Source organism: Peromyscus eremicus, chromosome X, assembly GCF_949786415.1.
Source record: "Peromyscus eremicus chromosome X, PerEre_H2_v1, whole genome shotgun sequence".
Taxonomy (NCBI): Eukaryota; Metazoa; Chordata; class Mammalia; order Rodentia; family Cricetidae; genus Peromyscus; species Peromyscus eremicus.
Genome location: NC_081439.1, coordinates 16820720 through 16833629, shown reverse-complemented (window position 1 = coordinate 16833629; position 12910 = coordinate 16820720). Strand labels below are relative to the sequence as shown.

Sequence of the window (12910 nt, the reverse complement as noted above, 5' to 3'; positions counted from 1 at the left end):
GTCGGAGCTGAGGACTGAACCCAGGGCCTTGCACTTGCTAGGTAAGCACTCTACCACTGAGCTAAATCCCCAACCCCGTCTATCACTCTTGAAGGGAGCATTGTCAGTCTAGATGGGAAAATGTAATTTACTTTATTTAAACTATGTAAGTATATATATATATATATATATATATATATATATGCAGAATTATATGTATCATATGTTATTATAGGTAGATAGATAATAATATGATGCCTTACAACAACTTTTTAAACATTCTTGTTATTTTGCTTTGCTTCCTCCTTCTAATTTATCTTCCTCTCCTCTACCTAATTAAAGCCGCCCCCCCCCCCCATTGTACTCTTTTACTTTCCTGGTTTCTGCAGTTGTTCCGAGCTGTGTACTCACATTGAAGACTTGGAGCTGGTAGCCTCAGATGAAAGAGAACATGTGACATTAGTCTTCCTGGGTCTGGGTTACCTCACTCAAGATGATCTTTTCTAGTTCCACCCACTTACTTGCAAAATTCATGATTTCATTTTCTTTACAGCTGAATAGTATTCCATAATGTATATGCACCACATTTTCATTATCCGTTCATCTGCTGAAGGACAGTTAGATTGTTTCCATTTCCTGGATACTGTGAACAATGAACAATGGACAAGCTTGAGCAAGTATCTGTGAAGGAGGATGTTGAGTCCTTTGGACATATGTCAAGGAGTAGTACAGCTGGATCATATAGTAGATCTATTTCTAGTTTTTTGAGGATTCTCCACACTGATTCCCATAGTGGCTGCACCAGTTTTTAATCCCACCAACAGTGAATGAAAGTTCCCTTTTCCCTACATTCTCTTCAGCATTTTGTTCTGACTGGGTTAAGAAGAAAGTTGTTTTGATTTGCATTTCCCTAATTTTTCTGAGACATTTCTCAGGCATTTTCATTTCATCCTTTGAGAATTCTCTGTTCAGATCCCAAGCCCTTTTTTTTTTTTTTTTTTTTTTTGGTTTTTTGAGACAGGGTTTCTCTGTGTAGCTTTGCGCCTTTCCTGAATCTCGCTCTGTAGACCAGGCTGGCCTTGAACTTACAAAGATCCGCCTGCCTCTGCCTGCTGAGCTGGGATTAAAGGCGTGTGCCACCACCGCCCGGCCCAAGCCCATTTTTTAAATAGGTGATTTGGTTTTTTTGTTTTGTGTTGTTTTTTTTTCATATAATATATTCTGATCAAGGTTTCCCCTCCCTCATCTCCTCCCAGATCCTCCCTGCCTCCCCATGCATCCAACTCCATGATTTCTTTTCTCTCTTTTTAGAAAATGTCTTAGTTAGAGTTTCTATTGCTGCAACAAAACACCATGACCAAAAAGCAAATTGGGGAGGAAAGGGTTTATTCTGCTTACACTTCCACATCACTGTTCATCATTGAAAGAAGTCAGGACAGGAACTCAAACAGGGCAAGGAACCTGGAGGCAGGAGCTGATGCAGAGACCATAGAGGGATGCTGCTTACTGGCTTGCTTCCCCTGGCTTGCTCAGCCTGCTTTCATGTAGAACCCAGGACCACCAACCCAGGGATGGTACCAACCACAATGGGCTGGGCCCTCCCCAATCACTGATTAAGAAAAGGCCTTACAAGCCCGGCAGCGGTGGCGCAGGCCTTTAATCCCAGCACTCAGGAGGCAGAGGCAGGCGGATCTCTGTGAATTCAAGGCCAGCCTGCTGGTCTACAGAGTGAGATCCAGGACAGGCACCAAAACCACACAGAGAAACCCTGTTTCAAAAAACAAAACAAAACAAAAAAATGCCTTACAGCCAAATCTTATGGAGGCATTTTCTCAATTGTGGTTCCCTCCTTTCAGATAACTCTAGCTTGTGTCAAGTTGACATTAAACTAGTCAGCACAGAAAACAGAAAAAAAAAAGCCACAAAAAGCATAAGAAACACATATACATGCAGAGATACACACAAAGAAAACTAATCTTTTTTTTTTTCTTGGTTTTTCGAGACAGGGTTTCTCTGTGTAGCTTTGCGCCTTTCCTGGAACTCACTTGGTAGCCCAGGCTGGCCTCGAACTCACAGAGATCCGCCTGCCTCTGCCTCCCGAGTGCTGGGATTAAAGGCGTGCGCCACCACCGCCTGGCCTAATCTTTTTAAAATAAAGCTTTAAAGATATACTTGCTCCGCTTCCTTTCCTGTCCCTCCATAGTTACTCTCATCCCGAGTGTGGAGTTTATTATCCCTGTAGATGTTTTGTCCTTTCACTTTACATGAATGTATCCAGAAATGTTTTTCTAGTAGCCTTTAGTCACAATACAGTTTCATTTGCCTGGATTGAAACTTTAGACCTGTGTTAACTCTCTGTGGCACTTTCTGCAGGTGGCTTTTGATCCCTCAACATAGTGTATGTTGGTTCTCAGGGCTGTAGGTATCTCTTACATCTGCATGTTGTTCTTCAGCAGCCAAGGGATTTCAGAGTCGCTTATTACCTGTGAGCACAAGTGTTATGACTGGATTGAAAAAGAAACCAAGAACCCGAGAGAGTATGACTTGCCCCGTGATCACAAGACGACAGAGCCCAGGGCTTGCTGACTCTCTACATTAGCAGACAACAGAGGTGAGCAACCGGAAGGAAGCAAGTAAGGAGAGGAAGGGAGCTTGGAGGTGAGGGTGGACAAAGGAGGCAAAAGGAAGCAGTCAGAGCCCACGGAGAGTGCTTTCAATCTATCAGTGATTCTCATTCTCAACGCTGGCCCTCATTGGGATCACCTGGGGAGTGTCAAACCTACTGATGCCTGGCACCCAACCCAGAGATTCTAATATGACTGCTCTGTATGGAGCCCTGAGTAAGAGGCTGCTTAAAAGCTCTCCAACTGAGATGAATGCATAGTCAGAGTTGCAGCCATTGACTAAGCAGAGCAATTTGTTAGGTAGTGAATTAGCTGAGGGGGCAGTACTTAAAGGCTGGCTTGTTAACATTAATAAGATCTTAATCCTCCATGACTGCCTTGATAATGTGATATAAATAAGGTATTGAGATCTTAGGCCTACAGTCTATTGATAGAAATGAGCTGAGATGAAGGTGATAATCCGCTTTCCTTAGAGCTGTTCACACCAGTCTTAGACGGTAGCGTTTAGTTGTTGTACCCACGCAAGACACAGGGAAGAATGCCACTTAATGAAGGTCACATGAAGAGCCCTTTATTTCCCAGAGGTGGAAAGCAGGCTCACACCAGAAAAGACTATTGACCCCGAGTGAGGCAGGGTAGGATTTATAAACTGAAAACCTCAATTACATCATACCAAAGGCAGGCTACCATGGAGGGTGGAGGGGTAGGGAAGTGTTTTCAAAAGTTTTACTTCAGTTGATTCAAACAATTTGTTTTACATTGTAGAATAATGGAGCTGTAGAACAGTGCTGCAGAATGAGAACGTTTTGCTTAGCAGGATGTGGTTAGCTGGCGGGCTGGGGGTGGGGGATGGGAGGATGGGTTTGAGGGGCCACTGGGTGAGTTAGCTAAAACTAGGACAAAATGGAGTTACATTAGGTAGTTCACAGTTATCAGAGCTTTAAAGGAGAAAGCAACAATTTCTCATGATGAGTGCCCATTAACCCCACAGAGTAACAAAATTCAGCAAACATTCTAAGTACTTCCTTTATGAAGGGTCTGTGCTGCTGGGAAAGAAGACAGATGAAGAATATTATAATCCTTGTTTGGAAGAAGCCCATACAAATGGACAATTCAGACAAATATACAGGCAATTAACACAGTGACCTACGTGCGGCACCACGTGGTTGCCTGGGACTGCCTGGGAAAGGCTTGATTCGGTGGACAAAGAATGGGGAATTGAGAACTCCGCTCACACATAGACTTCTCAACTGCAGCAAGGCGAGAGGTTACAAACAGGAACGATGAAGGCGAGCGCTAGAGCAGGGGAATATGCATGACTTCTCAACCTGTCATTCCTTTTTTGCTCTGGTGCGTCTCCTGGTTGCTGTGGGTAGGCGTCATTAGCCTTGGAAGGGGAGGAGAAAGATGAAGTTAAGTCTAGGGCTAGCGGACCCTATATTATAATTCTGGGCAAATTATTTCTTACGTGGTTGGCCTGTGTATATACAGACCTGAATGGAATCCCATGCAAAGGTTAAGGCAAGAAAGGAAACAAATGCAATAACAAAGGCAGAGATGCCAAGCCTTCTCCTTAGTCATCTGCAGGACCAAGTGCAGAGTAAATGTTTTTAGGCAAAGTGTCTTTCAATCCAGAAAAGTAACCTAGACAACTGTTTATCATCAGAACTCATGTGTCAGATGTTACCTATCCATGACAAGCCAGTGGGAGACTAGGCTAGATGTGAGATCTTCCAAGGGTGTGTGTGTGTGTGTGTGTGTGTGTGTGTGTGTGTGAGAGAGAGAGAGAGAGAGAGAGAGAGAGAGAGAGAAAGAAAGTGTGTGTGTGTGTGTGTGTGTGTGTGTGTGTCTTTGCACATTGCATGTTAGAGGTCAGATCAACAATGTGTGTGTTCTCCAATCACTTCCCATCTTGTTTTTTGAATTTATATTATTATTAGTGTTTATTTACTTATTTTGTATGTGAATGTGTATTGTGTGGGCATGCGCTGGGGCTAGCAGCAACTTTTAGGAGTCAGTTCTCGATCTCCTCTTCCTACCATGTGTTTCCAGAATCAAACTCAGGTTTTTAGGTTTGGCTGCAAGTGCCTTTACCATGGTAGCCACCTCATCAGCCCTTCCGTCTTATTTCTTTGAAACAAAACCCTTATTGAACCTGGAGTTTGCTAGCACGGCTGATCAGAAAGCCCCAGGGAGTCTCCTGTCTCTACTTCCTCACTGCTGGGATTACAGATGGGTAAGCACCATTGTGCCTGACATTTTATGTGGTGCCGAGGATTGAACTTGTGTCCTCGTGCTCTCATGATAAGCACTGTATCAGCTAAGCCGTCTCCCGTGCCCTCAAATTAATTTTTTTTTTTTCGAGACAGGGTTTCTCTGTGTAGCTTTGGTGGCTGTCCTGGAACTCACTCTGTAGACCAGGCTGGTCTCGAACTCACAGAGATCTGCCTGGCTTTGCCTCCCGAGTGCTGAGATTAAAGGTGTTGTTGCTACTTCCTAACTGTATTTTGCCACTGTTGTGATTCACAATTGTATTTTGCCACTGTTGTGATTCACAATGTAAATATCTGGTATACAGGATATCTGATATGTGACCCCTGTGAAAGGGTCGTTTGATCATCAAAGAGGTTGCAACCCCCAGGTTGAGAACCACTGGATTAAAGGCAATGTGGTGATTTGAATGAGAATGTCCCTCATAGATTCTGATGTTTGGAAACCTGATCCTCAGTAGGTAGCATTGTTTCAGTAGATTTAGGAGGTGTGTCTTTGTTGGAGAAGGTATGACACCAGGGGTAGACTTTGAGGCTTCAAAGCCAAGTGCCATTTCAAGTTCCCTTTCTCTGCTTCCTACTTGTGATTCAAGATGTGAGCCCTCAGTATCCTGCTCCAGCCTGCTGCTGGCTGCCACGCTCCCCACCATGACAGACTCTTATCCCTTTTGAAGGATAAGCCCAAATAACTCCTGCCTTCTATAAGTTGCCTTGGTTATGGTGTTTTATCACAGCAATAGAAAAATCACACAAAATGATAGGCAGTCTCTATTCAAAACATTGTTCTTGAAGGATTTATGGGAGTATGGGCTTTCTTCAACCACCCTCATTAGTTTATTAGTATATCTAACCAGGACTTCTTTTTTTAAGGACTTATTTATTTTAATGTGCATTGGTGTTTTGCCTGCATGTATGTCTGTATGAGGGTGTTGGGTCCCCCGGAACTGGAGTTACAGACAGTTGTGAGCTGCCATGTGGGTGCTGGGAATTGAACCCGGGTCCTCTAGAAGAGCAGCTGGTGCTCTTAACCGTTGAGCCATCTCTCAAGTCCTAACCAGAACTTCTTTATGCACCTACAAAGAAGTATGACTAAATAATCCCCGTTTCTTTGACAAAAGTTATCATGTTCTTTTTTTTTTTTCTCACGAGTTTGAGAAGTACCATGGTTTGGCTTATATTTAGAATTATTCTTCTCAGCCCTGTACTGAGAATTGGCAGCGAGGGAGGAAAGAGCACAACCTCATTGGTATCTAGTGCAACAGTCCAGTGAAGGGGTTCTTGTTGGAACAGTGAAGGTGGTGAGAAGTTCTAGGTTTCGGGAGCTGTTTTAAAGCCACACAGATCAGACGAAATATTGACCTTCATTGCAAAGCACGCTAGATTCAAAGATCTGACTCAGTGGTCTGTTAGAAAAACACAATTCAGCGAGGCAGTGGTGGCGCACATCTTTAATCCCAGCACTCAGGGGGCAGAGGCAGGTGGATCTCTGTGAGTTCAAGGCCAGCCTAGTCTACAGAGTGAGTTCCAGGACAGCCAGGGCTACACAGAGAAACCCTGTCTTGAAAGCCCAAAAGGGAAAAAAGAAAAACACAATTCTTAGTCCTCTTCCTTCATAGAAGTACTTAATTGGGCACCATTTTCCTTTGAATCCATTGTTTCTTCCTGTAAAGCTATGGTAACTCTTCTAAGAATAAAATAGTTCAATTTTTTTTTGGAAAACTTTATGTATGCATACAATGTATTTTGATCATATTCACCCCCGCTTCTCCCCTTAACTCCTACTTCTATCCCCTACTTCCCATCCCCTCCCAACTTCATCTCTTCCCTTTAAAAAATAACTCACCGAGTCTAATTTGTGCTGCTCATATACTCCCGTGCACGTGTGTGTGCGCGCGCGCGCGCGCGCGCCCCACTGGAGTGCTTGACTTACCATGGGCCACACCTTTGAAGAAAACTAACTCTTCCTCTCCTAGAAGCCACCAACTGTAAATCACCCCTCACTTAGGGATGGGGCCTCATGAGCGCCTCCCCTTACTTTCGAGAATGTTGAGTGATATGGTCATGTATGGGTCTTATGCAGGCAAGCACAACTGCTGTCAGTTCCTGAGTGCAGTGGTCCCGGCATGTCCAGAAGACCCTGCCTCACCTCAGTCCTCCCTGGCCTCTGGCTCTTACCATCTTCCTGTCCCCTCTTCTGTGATGCTCTCTGAACCTTGGAGGGAAGTGGAGTGATGTCCAATTTGTGGCTGAGAACTACACAGACTCTTAGCCTTTGCACTCTGACCAGTTGTGAATTTCTGTGTTAGCTGCCTACACTGCACACACACACACACACACACACACACACACACACACACACACACACACACACACACAAAATCTCTGACACAGTCTGACTAATCTGCGAATATAGAGGTATGAATTTAGAGGGCAGTTTGATGCTATGTCCATTTTAGCAACACAACAGTACTAGGTTCATCCCTTGGGACTAGGACCTCCCCAGTAATGGGTTTGGGGCCAGATTTCCAGTACCAGGCATGTATTTCCTTCTGTGGAGTGGGCCTTAAATCAATCAGAAAGTTGCTAGCTACCCTCACAACCTTTGTGCCACCACTGTACTCATGGGCACACCTTGACATATTGGTCATTATTGTTGTCCACAGAGTTCACAGCTGGATATGACTGTTGATGACCCCCCTCAGCCCCCAGCAGCCTACATAACACCTTTCAGTGCTATGAAAGCTAGCCACTAAGTTGGTAACATCTTAGTCAGTACCAATTTGATTTCTTCACATTCTGTGTCCAAAGTCTATAGTGTCTTTAGCAATAGAGTTTACCATCAAGTTCTGGTAAGCAACTATGCTGTTAGTTTTTTATCAACTTGACACAAACCATATCCACCTGGGAAGAAGAGACTCAATCAGATAGGCCTGTTGGCAAGGCTGTGAGGGCATTTTCTTGATTAATGACTTATCTGGGAAGGCCCAGTCTACTGTGGGCACTGCCAACCCTGGGCACCTGGATTGTATAAAATAAACAAGCTGAGTGATCCATAAAGAGCAAGTACCTGGGTTCCACAGGTACTCCAAATTAATCTCACAAATGCAAAATTCAATGTGATATTTTGTATTTGTGGGTCAAAATGTGATATTTGTCTTTCTGAGTCTGAGTTCCCTCACTCAGTATAACATTCTCCAGGTCCATCTATTTATCTGCAAATCCAAAACTAAATTGTTTTTCTTTCTAGCTGAACAAAATTCCATGTCGTATAGGCACCTCATTTTCCTTATCCATTCATCAGGTGGTGGACATGTAGGCTGTTTCCATGTCCTAGCTATTGCGATTAGAGCAGCTATGAACAGGGATGCGCATGTGTTTCTGTAGTAGGAAATAGAGTCCTTTGGGTATATGCCCAGGAGTGGTTTAGCTGGGTCATATGGCAGATCCATTTCTAGTTTTTTTAGGACTCTCCGCACTGATGTCCATAGTGGCTGTATCAGTCTGCACTCCCACCAACAGTGTATAAGGATTCCATTACCCACATTCTCATGAGCATCTGTTGTCTTTTACTAATTTTTTCCATTTTGACTGGGGTAATATGAAATCTCAAAGTAGTTTTAATTTGCATTTCTCTGATAGCTAAGGACCAAAAAATTAGCATTGTATTTTTTTACTGTTCTGTGCTGTGGAATATTAGATGAAGATGTGTTAATTTGTTTATGCTGTGGAATATTTGTTTAATGATGCAAAGATGTACTGCATTCTTTTATGTTGCATTTGTTTAACTCCATGAAGCTGTGTTACTTTGCCTGTCTAAAACACCTGAGAGCTGAATGGCCAATAGCAAGGCAGGAGAAAGGATAGGCAGAGCTGGCATGCAGAGAGAATAAAGAGGAGGAGAAATCTGGGAAGAGAAGATCGAGCAGGAAAAGGAGGAGAGGAGGACTCCAGGGCCCAACCACCCAGCTACACAGCCACTGAGTAAGAAGTAAAGAAAGGTATATAGAATAGAGAAAGATAAAAGCCCAGAGGCAAAAGGTAGATGGGATAATTTAAGTTAGAAAAGCTGGCTAGAAACAAACCAAGCTAAGTCTGGATATTCAGAAGAAAAAGACTATTTATTTGGGAGCTGGGTGGTGGACCCCCAAAGAGCAAAGTGCAAAGAGTAAGAAAAAAATCAACAGTTCTGTACCTTTTATGAACAATGCATCCCAGAAATCTTTACAAACCAGTTCATAGGAACTTTTTCTTTCCTTCTGTACTTTCTGGGGCTGGGAATTAAACCCAGGGCAATGTGCATAATAGGTAAATGCTCCAGCAGTTATGGAGATGTGCTGTGGGATTATGCTTTTGTAACTGGTTTAATAAAATGCTGATTGACCAGTAGCCAGGCAGGAAATATAGGTGGGATAAGCAGACAAGGAGAATTCTGGGAATAGGAAGGTTGAGTCAGGAGACACCAGCCTGCCGTCCACAGAGCAGCATGTAATGGCACATAGGTAAAGCCACGGAAAATGTGGCAACATATAGGTTAACAAAAATGGGCTGAGTTTAAATGTAAGAGCTAGTCAGTGGTAGGCCTGAGCGAGTGGCTGAGGAGTTTTAATTAATATAAGCTTCTGAGTGATTATTTTCTAAGTGGCTGCAGGTTTCACGGGGCTGGGCAGGACCGGACAAAACTTCAGCTACAGGGATGCACACCCAGGGTCTCTCAATTTTGTCTTTTCTTTTATGTGTGTGGGTGTTTTGCCTGCATATGTGTCTGTGCACTACATTCATGTTTGATTCCTGAGGAGGCCAGAAGAGAGCATCCGATCCCCCAGAACTGGAGTTATAGATGGTTGTGAGACAACTTGTGGATGCTAGGAACTAAACCCAGGTCCTATGCAAGAGCAGCAAGTGCTCTTAACTGCTGAGCAGTTTCTCTGGCCCTTCTTTTTTGCAGCTCTTTAGTATTCCTTTACGTGCATGTACACTAATTTTTTTCATTTTTATTTGTTTATTTTTCTATTATCCGCTTGATAGAGTATAAATTATTATCCTAATAGTGAAATGTTTCATTGAGGCTTGCCCAGTAATTGAGTAAAATCAAAACTTATAAGACACAGTAATCCTAGGGTCCCCCCTGCTATACAGCCTCCCTGGTTCTGTGGGTTGTAGTCTGATTGTTCTTTGCTTTATATCCAGTATCCACTTATGAGTGAGTACATACCATGTTTGTCTTTCTGGGTTTGGGTTACCTCACTCAGGATGATATTTTCTAGTTCCATCCATTTGCCTGCAAATTTCATGCTGTCATTGTTTTTCTCTGCTGAGTAGTACTCCATTGTGTATATGTACCACATTTTCTTAATCCATTCTTCAGTTGACAGGCATCTAGATTGTTTCTAGGTTCTGGCTATTAGAAATAATGCTGCTATGAACATAGTTGAGCAAGTATCTTTGTGGTGTGATTGAGCATTCCTTGGGTATATGCCCAAGAGTGGTATGGCTAGATCTTGAGGTAGATCGATTCCCAATTTTCTGAGAAACCACCATACTGATTTCCAAAGTGGTTGTGCATGTACACTAATTTTTTAATGTTGGGTTACTTCCAACTTCTGGTTATCAAGATGAATAATTTTGCATATGTAACATTTTGCACATTCCCAGGAGTATAATTACTAATTAGTTACTAATTTATGTCATAAATAGAAGGGACTTGGGGAAGAGAAAGAGATAGTAGGGCAAGAGGGGTAGAAGGAAGACAAATATGATCAAAACATGATACATTCATGTGTGCAAATGTCACTGTGAAAAGAATTTATTTTTACAATTAATTTATTAATTATAACAAAATTACTATCTTTAAAAATCTGTTTCAGGGATGCAGGCATATAAACATCACCTGGCTGACAGGGTGAACAGTCTCTGAGGATGCTGCGCAAGATCTCATGCACACACCCCAGCTCCGGAAGATGGGGAACTGCCTCAGATCCCTGACCTTGGATGACATCTCCCTGCTTCACGAGTCTCAGTTCGACCTGGCTAGCTTTGGCGAGGGGACAGAGCCAGATCAGGAGCCGCCACCATATCAGGAACAAGTTCCCGTTCCCGCCTATCATCCAACACCTAGCCAGACTCGGAGCAACTCAGCTGACTGAAGAGGAACAAATTAGAACAGCTCAAAGAATAGGCCTTATACAGCATCTGCCTAAAGGAGTTTACGACCCTGGAAGAGATGGATCAGAAAAAAAGATCCGGGAGTGTGTGATCTGTATGATGGACTTTGTTTATGGGGACCCAATTCGATTTCTGCCATGCATGCACATCTATCACCTGAACTGTATAGATGACTGGCTGATGAGATCCTTCACGTGCCCCTCCTGCATGGAGCTGGTTGATGCAGCTCTGCTCTCATCCTATGAGACTAATTGAGCCAGGGTCTCTCATCGGTCGTCAAGTGAACCATCACTTTTGGTGGTTTTGATCTTTTGTCACTGAGCCCAAAGAGCCAGGGATTAGGAATTAAGATCATGCACAAAAGTTTCTGTGGGAGCCTGTTCTCGGGTTCCTCGTGGCTTTACCCAGCAGGTCCGCATAGAGGATGATTAGACCACGGGCCTAAGTGCAGGTGTCTGGGATGGTCTGCACTTGGCTGTGCTGGGGGAGGAGGTCTTTTGCTCCACCCCTTGGCGTCTCTATAAAAACCCTGGGGCAGAGACAGTCAGGGCCCCTTGGAATAGGTTCCAGGCCCTCTCGAGGCTATCCTTTATTTTCTATCTGTTCATCTCCGCGATATTCTCCGCAATAAATCCTTCTATCTAATATTTCCTGCTGCTCCCACTCAAGAAAACTCTGGGGAACTGTGGGGGTGGTTGGGTAAACGCCCCACAAGTTTCCTAAAAATTCCTGGATAGCTGCAGATGTTGAGGAAAGTATGTGATATTTTAGAACTTACGGGGGAAAGTAGGATGGATGGTATTTTTATGTAAAGCCTTGACCCAGTGTTTAAAATATAATTGTTATTAGAAAAAAATCTGCCGGGCGGTGGTGGCGCACGCCTTTAATCCCAGCACTCAGGAGGCAGAGGCAGGCAGATCTCTGTGAGTTCGAGGCCAGCCTGGGCTACCAAGTGAGTTCCAGGAGAGGCGCAAAGCTACACAGAGAAACCCTGTCTCAAAAAAACAAAAAAAACAAAAAAAAAAAGAAAGAAAGAAAAGAAAAAAATCTGTTTCAGTAGCCAAGTGTGGGTATAGGCATTTCGTACCACACTTGGGAGGCTTAGACAAGAAGATCACAAGTTCGAGGTCAGCCTTAGCTACACAGACAGACTCTGTCTCAAAGCAAATGGACAAAAAATGTAAAGAATACATTGGAAGCTGGGTATAGTGACACACACTTACAATCCCAGAACTCAGGAAGCTGCTGAATCAGGACTATTGAAAATTCCAGAATAGCCATGGCTACATAGCAAGTTAAAGTCCAACCTGATAAGCTAGTACAGTCTGGATCCTGTAAGCTGTCAAACAGACATACCCAAAAAACTGGGAAGAGAATCAAATGTGGGTGTAGTTCAGTAGCAGATCACATGCTTAGCTTTCTCAAGGCCCTGAGTTCCATCTATAGCACCAAAGGAAAAAATTTAAATGTGAGTAAGACAAGCAGAGATAAAGGAAAAAGAAGGTCCCAGGTAAAAGCGAGCATGAACAGAGCCCAGCTACCTCCAAAAGCTAGCTTCCATGCTTTTGAGATCTTCATAAAATAGAAGAGTGAGAATAAAAATATATCATGAGCGATGATCCCTTTCCTTCCTTCCTTCCTTTCTTTTGTTTGTTTGTTGTTGGTTTGTTTGGGGTTTTTTTGTTTGTTTGTTTGTTTGTTTTCTTTTTTTTCCCCTGAGACAGGGTTTCTCTGTGTAGCTTTGCGCCTTTTCTGGAACTCACTTGGTAGCCCAGGCTGGCCTCGAACTCACAGAGATCCATCTGGCTCTGCCTCCCGAGTGCTGGGATTAAAGGCATGTGCCACCACCGCCCAGCTGTTTGTTTTTTGTTTTGA

General features: G+C 43.5%; 1 pseudogene; it reads left to right on the top strand.

The window, feature by feature from the left end:
* Positions 1-10809: 10809 nt before the first annotated feature.
* On the top strand, positions 10810-11580 carry LOC131899907 (RING finger protein 11-like; annotated as a pseudogene).
* Positions 11581-12910: the final 1330 nt, after the last annotated feature.